The sequence below is a fragment of the Caretta caretta genome, chromosome 9, assembly GCF_965140235.1.
Source record: "Caretta caretta isolate rCarCar2 chromosome 9, rCarCar1.hap1, whole genome shotgun sequence".
Lineage (NCBI taxonomy): Eukaryota > Metazoa > Chordata > Testudines > Cheloniidae > Caretta > Caretta caretta.
The window spans coordinates 29,510,547-29,530,168 of NC_134214.1; the positions used below are offsets into that span (position 1 = coordinate 29,510,547).

The window sequence follows — 19,622 nt, forward strand, 5'->3', positions numbered from 1 at the left end:
TTAATAAAAGAAAGTGAGTTGAAAATGTCTGTTAGGCCAAAGGCCACTGCAGAAAGGACAGCTGGGTTTCTGAGGAAAATGGGGGTCTAATTAGTCCAGGAAAACATAGGGAGAGAGAGAAAGCATTAGGACAGGGTAACAAATAATAAATATATCCAAAGGAGTTGAGAAAGGTGTTTTTAAATATGCTTCTGAGTTTTTTGTTTAATGTACTGAATATTTTGTCTCCAACTAGTTATAATATAAGGCCCTGATTCTGCAATCTGATCCACTAAAATGGACATCCAGCCATATAGAGCCCTAAGGACCTCAAAGGGACTCCTTATTAGTATGCATAGATCACATTGCAGGATTGGGGCCCAACTGTCCAAGATAAGTGACTGATTGCATTGGGAGCAAGGCTGGCCCCTAATATTGTAGAGACTGTTATTAATTCCTTCGTGTGCTATACATATTTGCTTAAAGACCCTGCAACCTTCCTGTCTTTTGTATTCAAGGCAATACTCCAGTCATGGAAATACAACAGGATACTGCTTCATGTTGTACTACTATTATGTATTTTGAGGGAGCTTTTTATTTAGAGTGGATTAAACATCATGCGCTTGCCTTTGCTCTCCCTCCCCCCAAGAATTCAGCTCTCTGGTATTTAGTTCCTCTCAGGCTATTTTCCTTTCATTTGCCTTATTAGTAGGTAGGTCACTGGCTGATGCCACCTACTGTGGGCATCTAAAGGCTTTTTTCTTTTGTTTCTTTTTCTCCTGAAGCTTGAGAAGTTACCACTTTTTAGTAGTGATACACAAAAGGTATAAAAATAAGTTTAAAATCCTTTGATGAGAAAAACTTTATACTGCACCTTATTTTTAAAGCCATGTATAGGTTACATTAACCACTCATTCAAACAGCTTAAATTGACTGGAGATGGTGAAAAATCCAAATGTTTAACAGATATATGATATATTCATTTCCTGTCATTTTTTTACAGTTCTTTTCATCTAAAAAGGTTTGCTGTTTTCCATAGTGTGAAACCTCTGGAAGCTCTGGAACGTCAGAGCTCAGCTTTGCAGCTGAAGATGGAAGGGCAATTTGGTATAAATTCCTATTTTTCTGCATAACACTTCACTCATCCTTAATGAAGATATTCATATGAAGTTCACACATACAAACACACACACTTTTATCTCTCTGTAGCCAAAGTTTATCCATATACACAATAAAATCTTCCATAGTTCAAGTGATTGTTGGGGTATGTATGCTAGGGCTGGGGCCAAAGACAGACCTGGTATATGGAAGATTTTATGGTATTTATGGATCAAAAATTGGCTATAGAGAGGTGAAAGCATGTGTGTGTTTGTATGTGCGAATTTCATATGAATATCTTCATTGAGGATGAGTGAACTGTTATGCAAAAAATAGTAATATCCCTCTGTATAACATATACCTTCACCCATTTTTGGCATTCCTGCAACAGAACCTTTTCTGAGATTTTGGAATGGTCAGATAAGCTTTCCTGCTTTCTCCTAGTTTACAGGTTAAATATACCATAAGAAGAGTTCTCTCTCAATCTGCCATCCTTCCCTTTAATCCTCTCCCCTCCCACCACATCCTTTCCCTTCATCCTGTCACTGACTTTGAAGGTCCCTACTAATACTCTTTCTATGCTAGACCTTGTCTTCTACTGGCTCCTGACTTCTAATTCTCCCTTCATGATACCCTCTCTGTGTTTAATTTCAACCTCTCCTTCCCAAACGGCTTCTTTTCCTTTTCCTTCCACCATGACATTATGCTCTTTTCTATAGAATTCCTCTGTCCTATACAATTGATCACTTCTGCCTCTCCAGCCATCACCCCTGACCTCCATTTCACACTTGAGCTCCTTAAATATTCTTTCTATTCCCAGAGCTACAGCTTACTGTCTAATGCCCTCTTGGATCCTCTGAAATCTGACTTCTGCCCATTCCACTTAACAGGACGGCCTTCTTTGACCAAGTCCCAGATTTCTTCTCCATTATCCTCTTCCATTGCACCTTCTCATCCACTTCTCTCTCTTCCCTGGATTTTGTGCTTCTGTACTCAATGGATTCTCCTTCTGCCTCACCAGTCCCTCCTGAGATGCCGCTTCCTCCCCCTTTCTTGCTTTTTGTCAGTGTTCCTTGGGGCTCCTTACTTGCCACCTCCTCCTCCTTACCTATTCCTGGTAATCTTATTTGTTTTCATTGCTTCAATTACCATCACTATTCTCACTATTCCCAAATATACCCTCCATTTATAGTTTCTGCTCCTTGGTCTAGTGGTGCATGAAAGCATTTATCCAAAATGTATCCTCTATTTTCAGCTTAAATGCAACACAGCAAAAACAGAGATTACCTGCCCCACCCTGAAATCTCCCCTCTTTCTTCATTCTCTATCAACATCAATAATTCAGCCATCCTCTCCATCTTCCTGGCCTCCCTGATTCTCATGTTAAACTTCTTTGGTCTATCAAACATCTCCCCACCGAAATTACCTTCCTTATCTATCACTCCAACTGTATCACCACACTTCTCCTTGTCTCTTTATCACTTTCCAATCTCTTTATATATTGTATGCGAGCATCTTATCTTCATCTTCAACGCCATAAGTGGTTCCACCCCCAGCATTGGGAATTCAGCTTTCTTTGATGCTCCTTTCCTTATTGGTTTAACTTAACAAATCTTTTCTCATCACTTTGGGAACTACTATTTTTGTACCTTTCATTAGTACTTCCAAAACCATGGAAAGCTCCTCTTTACATGCTGGTGAGAAGTGTTGATTTCTCCATCCATTACTTGCAGCTTGTATTACTGCTTGTCATGTTTTACTCTTAGGGGCTTCTCTTTCCAACTCATCCCATATTTCTGGTGATAGAGCAGGGGATGTGTTTATCACAGTCACATGCACTCTTATTCCTTGTTACAGATCATGTGTAAGTCTGATCATCTGGTTGTGTGTAATCAAGCATAGGACGTGCTCTTGACAGTGTGTCTGCAATTAGAAGGCAACATCTGATCTGGAATTCTGGGATCACATCATACTTTTGAACTTTCAAAGCTAACCCCTAGATCTAGAACTGGTCAGAAATCCTCTGACTGAACGTTTTTCCACTGGAAAATGCTGATTCACTGAAAACTAAATGCATCTTTGGTGTATTCCTCCAACTCTTTTCTTGTTTATTGCAATCTTTGGTATATGGGTGAGTTCTAGCTTTACAGCTACAACCGTAGAGCTACAACCTTGAAACTTTGGTCAGCCACATGCAACGCCTGCCATCCTTTTTTTTTAGTTTGTGTGATTTGCTTTGCTGCTGTCAAAGCACTCACCTGCTACCAAACTGAAGCATCTACACAACAGATTTTAATATCCCATCATTTGAATAAGTGCTGCAAGTAGAGAAGTTTCTGTGTTAGGAGATCATTGCGAAGGCTATGGAACCATGGAAGACATACTTGAAATAGCCAGGAAAAAGGGAAAGGTTTTTACTGATTGGACTTGTTTACACAGAAGATTCAAGACTGTTACATCCAGGGTTTTTTTGGGGGAGGGGGCAGGAGGTCAGGGGGGTTGTAATACAAATTACTGAACTTGGAAAGACTGGCATATGTTGCAGATATGATGTGTATGTTATGTTACCAATATGAGGATGTCAAATAGGTGGAAAGCAGAGGGTGAAAGATTTTTTGTACTTTTTTATGTTTATTGTTGTTCATATATATGAAAGGATAAATAAAGAGTCACAAAAAAGCAGAAAAACAATTATACAACCTTTAGCAAACAAGAAAATCTTTCAAAATTGATTAATTTGTAGACTGGGCTAAATACCATTTGTGAATTTTTAGTAATGATGTGACAATTACATTTTTAAAGTTAATCAGGTACAGAGGAAAATGTATCAGTATCCAGTGGAAACAGAATATGAAACCCCAGTACAGGTGGAAGTGTTGGAAGTAGATAGACATCAGGAAAAAGTTGAACAACTCATAGGTTGAAATGTATTTGAATAAACTATTTGGTAAATATTTGCTGTACAAATAATGAATATACAGTAGTACATATGTATGTCAAAATCAGGCTTGATTTGCCAGCAAAATAGGAGGCTACTATGAATGTTATTTACAGTGAATATTATTTCCAATGAAAAATTGAAGCTTTAGTAACTATGAAGTATAACCATCTCAACTGGATCTGGAGAGTATCTCTCTGTTATCAAAAAGAATGAGGAGTACTTGTGGCACCTTAGAAACTAACAAATTTATTTGAGCATAAACTGTCGTGGGCTAAAACCCACTTCATCAGATGCATGCAGTGGAAAATACAGTAGGAAGATACATGTATACAGAGAACACAAAAAAATGGGGGTTGCCATACCAACTCTAACGAGACTAATTAATTAAGGTGGGCTATTATCAGCAGGAGAAAAAAAACTTTTGCAGTGATAATCAGGATGGCCCATTTCAAACAATTGACAAGAAGGTGTGAGTAACAGTCAGGTGAAAATTAGCATGGGAAAATAAATTTTAGTTTGTGTAATGACCCATCCACTCCAGTCTTTATTCAAGCCTAATTTAATGGTGTCCAGTTTGCACATTAATTCCAGTTCTGCAGTTTCTCGTTGGAGTCTGTTTTTGAAGATTTTTGTTGTTGAAGAATTGTGACTTTTAGGTCTGTAATTGAGTGTCCTCTGACTGGTTTTTGAATGTTATAATTCTTGATGTCTGATTTGTGTCCATTTATTCTTTTGCGTAGAGACTGTCCAGTTTGGCCAATGCACATGGCAGAGGGGCATTGCTGGCACATGCTGGCATATATCACGTTGGTAGATGTGCAGGTGAACGAGCCCCTGATGGTGAGGCTGATGTGATTAGGTCCTGTGATGGTGTCCCTTGAATAGATATGTGGACAGAGTTGGCAACGGGCTTTGTTGCAAGGATATGTTCCTTGGTTAGTGTTTTTGTTGTGTGGTGTGTGGTTGCTGGTGAGTATTTGCTTCAGGTTGGGGGCTGTTTGTAAGTGAGGACTGGCCTGTCTCCCAAGATCTGTGAGAGTGAGGGATCGTCCTTCAGGATAGGTTGTAGATCCTTGATGATGCGCTGGAGAGGTTTTAGTAGGGGGGCTGAAGGTGACGGTTAGTGGCATTCTGTTACTCTCTTTGTTGGGCCTGTCCTGTAGTGACTTCTGGATATTCTTCTGGCTCTGTCAATCTGTTTCTTCACTTCAGACCATGGGTACTGTACTCTTAAGAACGCTTGATAGAGATCATGATCAATGATACTTGCAGAGTATGATACAGACAGAGGATTTTGTACTGGGTTACAGGGAAGTAGGAAGGTTGTCTAGCTGATACACTGTGAAGGAAACAGCTTAAAAGCAACTTTAATGGTAATTCATAGTTTTCTGTTGGCTCATTAGCTCTCACAGTGCAGAATACTATACTGCCCTAATCAGTACAGCTGGTGTTTGGAATTGGGTTTCTTGACAGTTGTTACATCCAGAGCCTGCCTTCTTACATTGCCTTGGACCACTGGAAAAAATAACAACCACAGCATGTTTAATTTCACTGTCATAAATATAAGGAATGAATCACGTACAATTACTTCTGGATTCTCATTAATAAATTTAATAATCTCTTTAGAAGTCTTTGGCAAAACATCCAGTGAGAACTGAGGGATTACAGGCTTTAGATTTTAATGAGAATTGGTTGTTTGTGGTATTTCTCATTTTGTCACAATCCATTGTCAAAAGAACATGCATTCAAATTTCTGTGCTTTGACTCCCAAAACTGAAGTATTTGCATCATTCATATTGTCTAATTCTGTGAATTGTACTAGTCATTTTACATGTGTACATTTGATTTCATTGGCCATTGTTTAATTTCTTTCCCTTGTTTATAGGCAGTACAGATTTTTAGGAAGGAATGCAATGCCCAGCTGTCCAAAATAAAAAATAATGAAAAGATCAAAGTAGTGCAGCTTGCCAAAATATTACACAAACTATGTTAGGTATTTATATGTTTGATGCCTTATTCTCATGACAGAGAGTTGCAAGAACAGAAAGTGGCATAACATCAATCTAGTTTTGTTACAAATAGTAATAAAAAGGGGACTTGGTGCAAATGCATCTATTTTCATGACAATCTCAAGATAGTAATGTCTAGGTCCTCTTCAGATGCGATAGCAAAAGGACCTTTGAAATGCTAGTGTATTCTTCTATGAGTCACAAAGGTACCGTACACAGTAATTTGTTTCCTTCAGAGATGGCTATGCTATTAGGCCAACAGGAACTGATCACGAGGATACCACTATTGCTGAGATGGGGTCATGCAGAGTGGAAATATGAGCTCTATAACCCTTGATCCTCCCCTCCCCCTTTCCTCTTTATTTTGATTCCTTAACAATGCATGGTTGGCAGACAAAAACAATGGAAAGTTCCAATCTCTTTTGTTTGGCTTGGGAAAAACTCAAGACAGCTCAGTTTTGTTTTTACCTAAAACTATGTCTGGGTTTCAATTAAAAGGAGCTACTTTAAGTTTGCTAGACTGTGAAACACTATTTGAAAAAAAGCCATAGTTGCCCATCTATGATCGAAGCAACAATGAGCAGTCCAACTTCTCACTGTTTGTCATAATAAAACTAAGTCGTGTTTAATTTTAATAGGCTAAGGATGGATGGATAATGGATTTTTCAAAAAAACTGTGTAGTATTTTATGTCTAATTATTATACTACTACTTTAAAAATCAAGATAATCATATATTAGAAGTCCTGTATCATGGAAATGACAGTAAGAGAAAGAATCACAGATTTCAGCGACAGTCATCTATGCAAACTTAGGTGCTTAGCAGTGCTGATGAATCCCTTGGCATCCTTTATGGAAGTGTTAATGTTTTACTGTGATGGGAAGTTGAATTACTTGTGAAATTAAAAGTAGTAAATTCAAGACTCCTAAAAACAGATAACTGGAATTTAAATATATACTATAAGTTAAGATTGGCAGAGTCAATTTCTATGTTTTACGTACACCTGAACGTGAACCAGTAGCAGATATCTGAACACCTCTCAGACTTTGAGGTAGTTTTAGAATCTGATCCTGGATCAAATTTAATATCTTGAAAAATACAGATAATTATACAATTGACTTCACTGGAGCAATACCAATTTATATCTGCTCACGAGCTGACCTTATCACTGTGGCTTTGTGAGAGTTGATGATTTTACTTCACATGAATTTTTGAAAATATTTTATTCAATTTCATTTGGGGACAATCTGCACACCTGAATTTCACTTTGAGACTTCAGGTTTGAAAGAAGTGAAAGCAAAACTCAGCTCAGGCTAGAATAGAAGTGGCTGTCTGTCAGAATTATGTTTTATGTTTAATCACAAATTATGAATCTTTCAGCACTATATATATTAATTGACTCAAATTCACTCAAACAGGATTCATGTTTGCTCCAAACTTGGTCTGTTTTATCATGATCATTATTAATAATTTTTTTCACCACAGTAAAGAATGGCATGTATTGTAGAATGAAGGGAAGACATGGGACAAAATCCTGGCTCCACTCAAGTCAGTGGCATAACTCCCTTGATGTCTGTAGGGCCAGGATTTCACCTGTGCCTTGTTCTTAAGAGTTTACAATCTTAGGTTATACTTCTGCAGTCCATCCCAAGTTGGACAGTTCCTTGCACATGTGCATAGCCTTTCTGACACATGGGACTCTTTGCAATAAAAGAGCCTGTCTGCATGAAGCAGATATTAGGGTAGGTGTTTAATTTTCGACACGATACAAACAGGTGAGGTCATCAAACACTAAAGAAGGGATGTGATGAGGAAGAATAAGTGTTAATGTAATATGACTGCACAGTACTCATTTAAGTCCTATAGTTCAATAGTTTGTGGAAATTAGCAAAACTTTCAACAATCTTCCTCTCAATTTTACATTTGTAACAAAACCCAGAACCAGGTTGAAGTCATTTGAGGCTTCCTTGCAACCATTAAGCACAGCTCTAAATATTGATTTAGCTACATAGAAAGACTAGACTCCAAATTTTAAATTATAAGCAGTTTTTTTTTAAAAATGGTATGCCTGGGGAAAAATACTTTAGTCTGATTATCTTCATTTAACCCTAAAATGATTAGGCCTTATTACATCTGATGAGCTCTCATAGTTCAAGGGTTCTTTACATTTTGGTTGCAAGAACCCATGGGTATGCTGCTAAGAAGATAAAAAAAAATTCATAATACATAGCTCTGATGAAAAAGTTAGCTAATAGGATAGCTGTAGACTGAATTATGAGCTTTTCCCCTTTTTCTTTTCTATGCTTTCCCTTCTTTTAAAAGAAGAAGGACCAGAGATAAGGTTAGGAGTACTTGTGGCACCTTAGAGACTAACCAATTTATTTGAGCATGAGCTTTCGTGAGCTACAGCTCACTTCATCGGATGCATACCGTGGAAACTGCAGAAGACATTATATACACAGAGACCATGAAACAATACCTCCTCCCACCCCACTCTCCTCCTGGTAATAGCTTATCTAAAGTGATCATCAAGTTGGGCCATTTCCAGCACAAATCCAGGTTTTCTCACCCTCCGCCCCCCCGCCCCCCACAAACTCACTCTCCTGCTGGTAATAGCCCATCCAAAGTGGTTCTTAGAGGGGACAAGAACACCAGCAAATAGAGAACACTGGCATATCAGTTTATGTCAGTTCTCAAACTTTTGTACCAGTGACCTCTTTCACATAGCAAGCCTCTGTGTGCGACCCCCTTTTAAATTAAAAACACTTTTTTACAAATTTAACACCATTATAAATGCTGGAGGCAAAGTGGGGTTTGGGGTGGAGGCTGACAGCTCATGATCCTCCCTTCTAATAACCTTGTGACCTCTGAGGGGGTCCCGACCCCCAGTTTGAGAATCCCTGGTTTGTGTGAATGTTCATTGCAGGGCATCTTGACCTGGAGATTGAGAACAGTTGTTAGAAGGTCAGGACCATCCTGCCATTCCAGTATTTCTAAATGGCAACAATGTCTTGGCTAGCTCAGAGGATCTTACTGGGGGCTTCCCAGTGTGGAAAAGGTTGAGAACACATGGTTTATCGCCCATCGCATATTTTTATTTTTGAAAGCTGCGGAATGATGCTATATTCTGTCTTCTTTCAAAGCAGCAATAGGCATAGTTAGGGGAACCCCATTGGAGTGAGCCCTATGAGACTAGACAATTACAGGGAAGAATTGTCTTCCCCATCCTCGAACACAGCTGGGGAGGAGGAATGAGGTGTTCTTATGCAAGACTGGGTGTAACTGGAGGAGGTGGTAGAAATATCCATCTTCTTGGGGGGGAGCTGGAGAGGAACGCTCTCCTTTATCTCATAGGAGACCTAGGAACAACAGCAGGAGGTTTTGGGGAGACTTCACATAGCAGCAGGTTGGGTGGGGGCAGTAGGACAGGAGGGTGTCGAATTATACCATGCAGGAAGTAAGTTCTCCTTATAGCTTGTAGTGCTAGCAGCAGAAACACTGCTGACAGCATGCAGTGATTAGGGACATTCCCTATAAATTCATTTTTTCCTGCATTTGGAGACAGAAGTACTTTACACTGTTTTCTTCATTTTTGTATGATGATTTAAAAAGACTATGGGCCAAATTTTGCCATTGGATTTGAGCACCCTCTCTCATCAACTTCAATGGAAACTGCATGCATGCATCTGAGGATAGAATTTGGCCTGGTGCACAGTTTTTATTCACTGTCTCTCTTCTTTAATGTTCAAAAACCTTAAAGATTATTTGGATATAATACATGAAAGGAAAAACAATACCTGAAAAAGGATAGGGAACAATTATTCTCTGTTTCAAGAGTGAACTGCCTTAAGTGAGCAGAAATCAGTCACAGGAGGCTGGTTGCTTCACTTATTTTTCTAACTGCTCTAGGCAAATAAAGATTAAGCCATTCTTTTATCAGGCAGGCCCTTTCTCCACTATAAAGATATAATCAATCTAAACCAAAGGCAACTTGCAGATGTATAGAGATTTTCTTGCAGGTTTCAATGCTACCTAAAGACAAATGTTTAGGGTTAATTTTGGTTTGGCCTTAACTACAACTTATTGAGCAAAAATGCAGGTAAAAGCCAAACACCTGAAATAAGCCAAACATTTTAATAATAATTTGCAAAACAGTTGATGAGTCATTTGTATAAATAACATATTTTGCAAAAAGCATGTTAAAGTAATGCAGTATTGTAAAATGTTGGTATCTACTGTACAAGATAGTTTCTTTTGCTCAACAGACGATCAAAACGATGATGGATAAAATAAACCTTTTTCTCATTGAACCATTTCAGCCCTTTTTATGTTTAATCTTGAATCCTTTTTTAAACCAGATTATGGTTTAGAGATGTGCCAGAAAAGTTCAGGTATCCTAGGTTGCTTGTAGAGATTAGCAACGTTTATTCCAATATAAACTCTCGCCCCTTTGCTCCCCACTGACCTTTGATGTTTTAATAAAGTGGACCTTAAATCTGAACCAGTCTCCGGTTTTGTTCTGCAAAACATGATTGATTTTATATTTCACAACCCAGCTCGAAAATCACATGCACCTCAGTTTATCCATAATAGAGGGGACAAAAATAAAACCTTTTTTCTCGAACTCAGAAAAAAATCTGAGTGTCTTCAGTCTTTGGTGATCAGAATAAAAGGGAATGTAGACTCAAACGACCAATGGTTTGAGTTTAAAAAATGCAAAACTTGGCCTCTTTCCCCTCTCTAGCTACTTTTGTGGTTATTTAAGTGTTGCTAGACCTTAGCTGTGTACATTTTTTTAAAAGAAAGCTACATGAAGTCACAGAACCAGGAATGGTCCTGGAGTCCAGCGGAGGCTTTTCTTTAAATAAAAAAAGTTTACTTCAATTTTATATCAAGACCTGCTACCAACAAAGATGGTGCTGTTCAAAGCAAAGCAGTCATTAAAATGAATAAGACCATAAGAGAAGTGGAGATATATCAGAGCCTAGTACTTTTACTCTGGCATCGGGTTACCTCACTACCCTTGCTATACTTTCTACTTTGTGCTTCACAACTTTTTTAACTTTTGCCCATTTTTTGCGGTTCTTACTTAGTTTTGAAGTTGGTGGGAGTTTGTCTGAGTGAGAGCTAGTAAAACTGGAGGGCCCACCTGAGCATGCAAGATCTGCACATAGCAGGAACATCACAATGTGCAAATATTTCCCTCCCATGCACAGGATTGGAAATGTTAACTACTTCCATAGTAGTGCTCTCCCTTTCCCCACAGAGCCATGGAAGGTTCATTCTAGTTGGACTGGGCTTCCTGGGAAGGAATGGGCAGGCTGGAGGTGGTAGGAGACAGAGGGACATAAATTGACCTCTGCCCCCCTGCCAGTAGCTCCATGCAGATTCCCCTAGAAATATGATATAGCCTGGGAACTGGATTTTCATGTACCCATCTTATGAAGAGGGGGGCCTCAAGGGCTGTTTCCAACTGGAGAAGTCATACTCCCAGGGAGCAGGGGTCTACCAGCAACGCAGAGCCACCACAGAAGCCCAGAGCCTCTGCATGGATTTTCCTGTTTCATTTTGTCTTGGCATTTCCCAACTAATTCCAATTTTGCATTAGAACAACTATAATGAATCCTATTTGTGTGAGTTCAATACATTTTAAAGGACCAGTCACAGGTGCACTTGCTGCCCTTGGAGGAGCTCAGGGATTGCTTCCTCGGTACCCTCACTAGCCCCATTTAGACTATGAAAAAGAAAGGAGGTGTTTGTTTGAAACATGTTAGCCAGGGCTTAGAGAAGGTTTAACACATTTTAAAGGTGGTAGGAGCCTACAATTCCAGCTAATACTTTAAAAGAACCAAAAGCAAAAGCCACCTTTTTTCAAAGTTGAGATAAGGCCACAGTGGCCCACATCACTCCAGAGATGTTGGGGAAGAACTCTGTTTCCCTGAGGCACAATCCCGCCCAGTGATTCCCTGAAGGAGCAGCAGCTCTATACTGTTCCCAGCAGTGGCCTCTTGCCGTATTCACCCAGATCAAACCTATATGATAGCATTTGAACTAAGGCACAGGATCCCAAAGACTGGCAGTTTGGATACAATCTCATTGCATTTTAAGTTCAGTGTTTTCATTTTGTTTGGTATACACTGAACTCAATGTGCTGTACAAGTCGCACCTTGTTAAACATTTTAAATATTGAACTATTTCTGATAGATATAAATATTACAGTTGAATTCGTAATTGGAACACTACTTTTAAAACTTTCTCTGTTTATTTTTGTTGTATGTTGGAGATCATCTTGTTAATGCTAAACCAAGGTAAAGCCAAAAGATCATGTGTTTCCTGCAGTGATTATAGCAATAGAGAGGTTTGGCTTTTCTTTTGTGGAAAATGCTGTGAATTATTAATTATTCCTCAAAAAATTTAAGTGAATTCAAACAGTTCTGGATAAGCTATTTTTCATTCAAAAAGGCTAGCATTCAGCAGCCCATATTCATTAACACACCAGCATTTTGTATTTAATTATTGCATTTCATTCACACAGCAGATAAAGATGGTAAATTAGTCAATTGCAGATGAGAACTCTGAGCCTACTAGACGCTGATTTGTCTGTCAGCATCCAGGAACTTGCAGCATAAGGCACAGCTGCCCTAACCGTACTTTGTCATGTAGAATAGAACATCAGTATACATATGTGTCAGTCGGCTGGAAAAATGCCCTTTCCCTCAGAGTGTCTCCCACTTTGCTTGCCTCAACCTTCTATGGTTACTTCAATTGCCAACATTTAAAGACAAATTGGCAATGCAGAAAGATGTGACCATGCAAAGACAATGCTTAATGGCAATGAGTTTTGAAAAGACTTGTAATATAGGGTCCAAAATCTAAGAGAAGAGGATATTCCCCTAGGATGTACGCAACTGGCAGGTGTGTAGTGGAGATCTGGGCTATCTTTCTTCCCAGTCACTGACTATATTTCCACCTAACTATTGGGAATATGGGGAATCTTTCTGGGAAAATTATGCTCTTAAGTGTGAGGCACCTGCTGAGTCCCTAACTTTATCCAGGAAGCGTAGGCATGTGCTTCTTATTGCCTATTGACTCAGTGAATGTGAGACAGAGACAGTGAACAAAAAAACACAAAGGGTAACTTAAAGGGGATATACCTTGGCCGTTAATTTAGGAAATCAAAAGGTAACTGTAGAAACACTGAGCTAGCAATCTTTGATGCTCTCATTATTTGAAGGTTTTTAATTTTATCCAGGTGGCTTGTATTCAACCTGACAAGTCATGTAGCGATTAAAAATTGGAATGCTGCAACAACAGTGTTAGAATTAGGATCAGTGACTAGTTTAACTCTCCCTGACAAGGAAAGCCTGGCAAATGACTCAGTTCCAGCCAGTAGGGAATCTTCAGCCTGACTGCACACTACCAATGAGTACTGACAAGTCCCATCAAGACAGCAAACGTGGGTCTAACAGATGCACTTACAAAAGTTTCCGCTTCTTGCCTTCCTTGCTTCTCTGCAGTTTGTTGTTGGACCATGTAGGAAACTGGGTTTTGAAGCTTCAGGGTGTAGATTATAGGAAGATATTAGAGAATTTGAAAAAGTATCTTAAAAGAACCTATTATGGAAATAAATAAATTGATTTTTGAACAGGTTTCCCCCTACTCACCCCTATACTTGCAGAACAGATGTCTTTGACAGAAGTGTTTCAAACTTGTGCGGCTTAATATCTATGTTATCACAATGACTGATTTTCTGTATCCTTGGAAAGCATCTCACTAGACACCTAAGAGATAAAAACCATGTGACATTTTGAAATAAACAAGCTCTAGAGGTGGTACAATTAACACTCAATCTGTCATCCTGCATGTAAGGCAGAGCCTCAGACCAACAAAAGATATTTAAAATAAGGGGTCTACTGGTCCACAGCCTAAACCCAATGTTTTAGGTTCATAATGAAGAAACTAAGAGGCAAATAATACCCTCCTGCTGTTAAGGAGATTTCCCTGTGTGAAGGGAGGAGTGGAGGCAGAGTTTGGGCAGCCATGGCATGGGCTTTGTACTCCCTGTGCAAAATGCAGTTCGACTCTATGGCAGTTCACCACAAGCCATTGTGCTGCAATGTTTACGGCAAGTGGGGGAGACAGATCTTCCTATGCTCTCGCCACCCCTTTCTGGGGATGTGGAGGCTGTTTAAGTCTTCTGGCTAATGTGTTGGCCTCAGAGCAGCTCTGCTATAGCTCTATGTCTATTGGGGAAGGATTATTTTCCTCTGAGGACTGCTGCAGATCCCTTCTGCTCAGCCCACTTGCATGGCAATAAGATCTTAGCCTAGGCAGAACCAGGAAGCATGCACTGATAACGGATCCTAGTTAGAAAATATCAACAAAAGTGAAATTTTGACCAAAAAATGGAAACAAAATTGTGAGAAAATATGGGCCCTTTGTTGAAATATGCTCTGTCACATAAATGATGGCATGTTACAGATCTGTAAAAAAACTAAAAACAAAATGCTGAGTAAAGAGTACCCCATGAGGGGAGACAAAACCCTGTTAGCCAGTAATTTAAATGTTTTTGGATGGTCTGATGCATTGAAGCTCTAGTCTTCACATCCCTGTTTCTCAATGCCCTATGATTTCTGAGTAGGAAGCAACAGGACTGATGCAGAGGAGAACTGCAGGGGTGTCTCATGGAGTTTTAAATACAAATTAAGAAGCCAAAGGCCAGCTAACAGCTGCCGCTGAGCCAAGATGGGAGGAGAAGAGTCAAAGAAGAGATAGGAGAGGAGTGCTGGGACGGGGTCTCTTGGTGGGTGAGTATTATACAACTGAGGAGACAGGAGCATGGTAATGGTCCCCCTTGTGCTGGAAACAGAGCATGTGAAATTACTGGTAGGCTGCAATGTTGTGCTACTATGACCCTTCTCAGATTAGTTATATACCCTTTTAAAAACTCCTCACAGCTCAGAGCTCATAAATTGGCAGAGGCCAGTCTTAATGCATTAAAACAGCAGCCTAGAAGAAGTCATGTATAGGTTGCCACCTCATATGACAGAAATGTGCAGGTCCCCACCAACCAATCTTCAGAGACTCACCCCGGAGCAAAAGAACATAAGGGAAACCCTGGGCACATGTAATCTGAATGCTGACCACAACAATAAATAAATAAAAATTAAGAAATTGTGGGTAACACCAAAAGCAGGAGAGCTGGAATGAAACAAAAAGGTGTCCACAGATCTTCAAAACTCTAGGATTCAAATCACAACTCTGTAATCCCACTTCTAACATTCATTGTTTGCTGAAATCCTTCATGTGAAAAACTCAGGAATGGTGAAGGAAGAAGTCTTGAAAGGCTTGAGAGCAAGTCTTAATATCCTTTCTCTTTCCCACTTCTATTTTATTATTGATTGAAACTGGCGAATAACGATGCCGTTATAGGGAGTTACAAGTATATGCAGAGTCTTAGGGCAAAGTTCTTCTGCCTTTGCTTCGGCTTAGCAGTACCCTCCTGTGTGAGCAGTCCTGCTGAAGTCAGCAGGACTACTTGCAGAGTGAAAATACTCCGCCTTGGATACGATACGGCTCATAATTTAAAATGTAGAAAGTCTCAGCAAGTGAGGTTTTTACATACTGTTCTGCATGTTGCCCTTTTTTGCGTTCCATTTTCAGCTTATTTTAAAACTGAGCCAACTGAATTTTAAATATTCTCAATTATCATCGCAGCAATTCAGATTACAGGAAAATGGCTAGAGTGTTAGAGGGGAATGGGGTATAAGAAGCCCTATTCAAAAGGCTTTGGCCTTGAATCTCATGTAGTCATTTAGACTGTGCAAAGTGGGCACGGCATTCTACCCTCCTCGTTAGATGGCATTTTTAATCATTTTCCACCACAGTGTAAGTCACTGCTACGGACAATCAGGCCCATTATTTCTATTGTTCCAGGCTAGGCCTAGGTAAAGTATTAAAGGTTTGCAGCCTTTCATTTAAGAACATTCATTTCAGGAGACTTATCATTATTATTTATATGTTCTCCAGAGCAAAGGCACTGATACGATGGGATGCCCTGGTTCAATCACGGAAGTGGAAAGGTTTCCTGCATCTGATCCTTCTGTGTGGCTGCATGAGGCCATTACAGTCTGGCCCTAGGAATTAATACTCTGAGCTGGCTTGTGCTTCATATACAGAACATTCTTCATGGTCTAATCTAATTTGGCCCTGAACCTTATGCGTGTATTTAACTGTAAGAATGTGAATAATCTATGAAATATGCTGGCCATATTTCTTTAGGAAGACAAATCCATTGCTATGTCATTTGTGGACTGCAGGAAAAAAATAATCATGATTTAGGTTTAGTGTAGGTTTGAAAGTACCATGAATGAAATCCTGGCTCTCTTTAAATTAATGGCAAAATTCCATTGAGTTCACTGGAGCTAGGATTTCATCCCATATTTTTACCTAAGTATGAAAGACAAAATTACATAATTAATTGGCTGTAATTTGGGGGGTATGTTTTTAAAATTGTAAATATGAATTCAAATGTCCATTATGAAAGTGTCATATCTGAAAAGCATCTATAAAAGAAATCACCATGCACATTTTGGGGCAAGTCAAAGACTTTTTTCTTCAATCAAGCACCGACCAATCAAGAAAGAGTTAAACAAAACTTTGGAAGGTATATTAGTCATAGCAGTAATCTCTTTATATATCAGTGGGTCAATAGTTCAGTAAAAGAAGGAACTATAACTTGAGTAGACACTAATTAAAAGAATCAATTCTTATCCTACTACATATGTCCAGTCATATTAACACATTTCTAGATTTCTTACTCAGTGGACTAGTCAAGATTAAAGGATTTGCTAATATGGATGAACTGAGTATGCTTCCAAACTGACTGAGCAGATTTGTGAACAAATTAGTTCATTTAAAATTGACAGTGAAAGATTGATTTTGCACAGACTGAGTTACCTAATGTATTCATCATTCCCTCTGCTTCCATGCACAAGACAGATCTGCTTCTTTTTCCTTCTGATTGTAGTAGGACTGCTTACTGGGCACCTTTATTTTACAGCCATTATCGCAGCCTGTCATTCTTTTCATTTAAATTTATTTTAGCCTCCATAGTAGGAGCTTCAGAAATAACTTCTTTAAAAGACTCAGCATAATGACTCATTACATGAGTTGCTCAATTCAACCATAGTACTTTAAATTAGAATGGAGGGTGGAAATTGCTAATTACACAGAAAAAGATCAAATTACTCTCGAGGACCATTTGATTCATTATTAAGATTGTTTGTGGGGATATGGGTGTCTGTAAACATGGGGTTATGTCCCCACTTACAGTTATTTACATGTCCGCATTTGCCAAAAGTTATCATTGAATGAAATCTGAGACATCAGTGTTTTCACATACAGACTAGATGTAGATTCCCAAACTGTGATCTGTGGGCACTTTTTGGTGGCCCCTGGAGAACTGACTAATCAGATAGGGCTTGATTTCAGTTGCTAAATTCCTTTAAATTGCTAAAACAACACAAAATGCTTTCCTAATATTTCTTTTCCGTATCAACATTTCCTTGGATGTAATGTGAATGGAAAGAGAGCTGGATCATGGAGTCAGGAAGGATTGGGAAGGATGATCCATGAGATCACCTCTCTATTATTAAAACATGGTCCATTATTTAACCATTCTGTCATCTTGCTTTTGATTCACATGGATTCACACCCTGTGGTTTAGCTTGCAGTTTACAGTATGGGGGTGAATTAAACCCAAAGTATATGCCATAACAATCAAGTTTGGCCATGTGTTAAGTTTAAGCCATGTGAAGTTGCTGAGATTCACCTACTTTCAACTCAGAACCTAAAACCATTCCTGGACCCTATGGAGAAGGTGAAGTTTCATGCCACATATGGCCCATGTTCATTAGAAAATCAACAGTGTTCACTTGATAGGATCCAAAATCTCACTGAACCTGGCCCGAGTTTCACGTTTGTAGTGAAACCTGAAACCAGATAAACTTCACCTAGAAGCAGGAAGGTTTCCAAAAGATACAGGATAGTATGCCTTAACAATTTGTCCAGATGAAGGTGTTAATACTCTGTGTGAAATTAGATCAAATTTTGATTTAATTTTATTGGTGGAGCGGTTTATGCCAAAGCTAACAAAGAGGGAGAATAAAATACGGAAAAGATGGCAATTCTTCTGGCAGTTTATAGTTTGCAGCTATGCCATCAGTGAAGTGGAATAATTCTAAGAGCTCCCAATGATAATAGTTCTTTTTTACATTTAAAATCTGCTCACTGATTATGACATTTTTGAAGGATATTGTTAACTACTCCTGCATTGTGAGCATGTACATTTGTACACATAGCTCCATAACTGCGGACACAAATTTAGTAATTGCACATTTGCACTCACTGGCTTCCTATTTGTGCACATTTACCCCACTGGTGCACACAAATGCCAATCATTTGTTTGGGCATGTGAATAGTGACCCTCACAAATATTGTAAACACCAATACCATTAAGGAGGCTTTTCAAAAATATGTCCCTTAGGGATTTCATGACGACTTCATGCCCTCTTTTCACAATATACTGTATATTATATTTCTTGGGTTTAGAATGAATAACAGGGAGCAAATAATTTGACACATTTAGCCTATTTTTTCTTCTCTGGATGCAACTTATGAACAAGCAGCTTATTTGTCTAATATATATTATTTGTAATTTGAAAATATTTGCTGAATAATTTGGGTGAATAATTCTACAACTGTAGCTTGCGCATAAGTACATTGCTACAAATATTCAAAGCTAAAATTCAAACTGTAAGAGACATATTACATGATTTTGTTTCTTTTCTCCAAATAGATGAGGGGAACTTGTAAAATCAAGTTCCTGGGGCAAAGACTCAGCACAAGTTCTGTGTGAACATCCGGCAATATTTGCTTAATTAATATCACTCTCTCTGAGAGCATTCCTGCGAGTAAACCCATTTATTAGAATATTTGTGGAACAAAAACATAACATAACATGGGCATATTCAGAGCAAATTCACATGAAACTTCAACTAAATAGTTGCAGATTTTTTGGTAGCATTCATCTAATTCTATCTGTTTTAATCTGGTTATGTTACTGGTACAATCCATTAAATATATATTGCTTTCAGAACATGCACTCTTCTGCAGTCATATCCATCCTAGTCACCCTCAATCCCATATTTTGTATGATGTGTCAGCCACGGCATTTTCATTCAACGCCTTTTGTCAGTCTATGCCTCTCTATACTTCTCTATTATATTACCATCATTATCACTTAATTTACTGCATCTGTTCATTACTTCTTAATTCCAGTTCTCTTTTCTTTAACTCCACTTCATACCATTCATTGCTGTTTCTTTTCTGCTTGTATCAGAGTCTCCCTACTCAGTTCTGTTGAGCATATATTTTTTATTCTACGGAACTTCTCGCTGTCAAGATGCTCAGTGTTGCAGTATTTGTAATGAATATTAATAGGTAGCTTAGGTTTTTTTAAATGTAGTAGGGGGAAGCAATGAGAATTCTCTGAACTTTGCTCTGCGGTTGTATGTGAGACCAAGACACAATGAA

At 38.8% G+C, this 19,622-nt stretch overlaps 1 long non-coding RNA gene across 2 annotated transcripts in view; it reads right to left on the bottom strand.

The window, feature by feature from the left end:
• Positions 1-3,717: 3,717 nt before the first annotated feature.
• Positions 3,718-19,622, bottom strand: part of LOC125643071 (uncharacterized) — an 87,149-nt gene continuing 71,244 nt past the window's right edge. For both annotated transcript variants that reach the window (XR_007358572.2, XR_007358573.2), the window contains 2 exons: positions 13,691-13,807; positions 3,718-5,533 (listed from right to left, as the gene is read on the bottom strand). This is a non-coding gene — a long non-coding RNA (uncharacterized LOC125643071). The remainder of the gene's footprint in view (positions 5,534-13,690; positions 13,808-19,622) is intronic.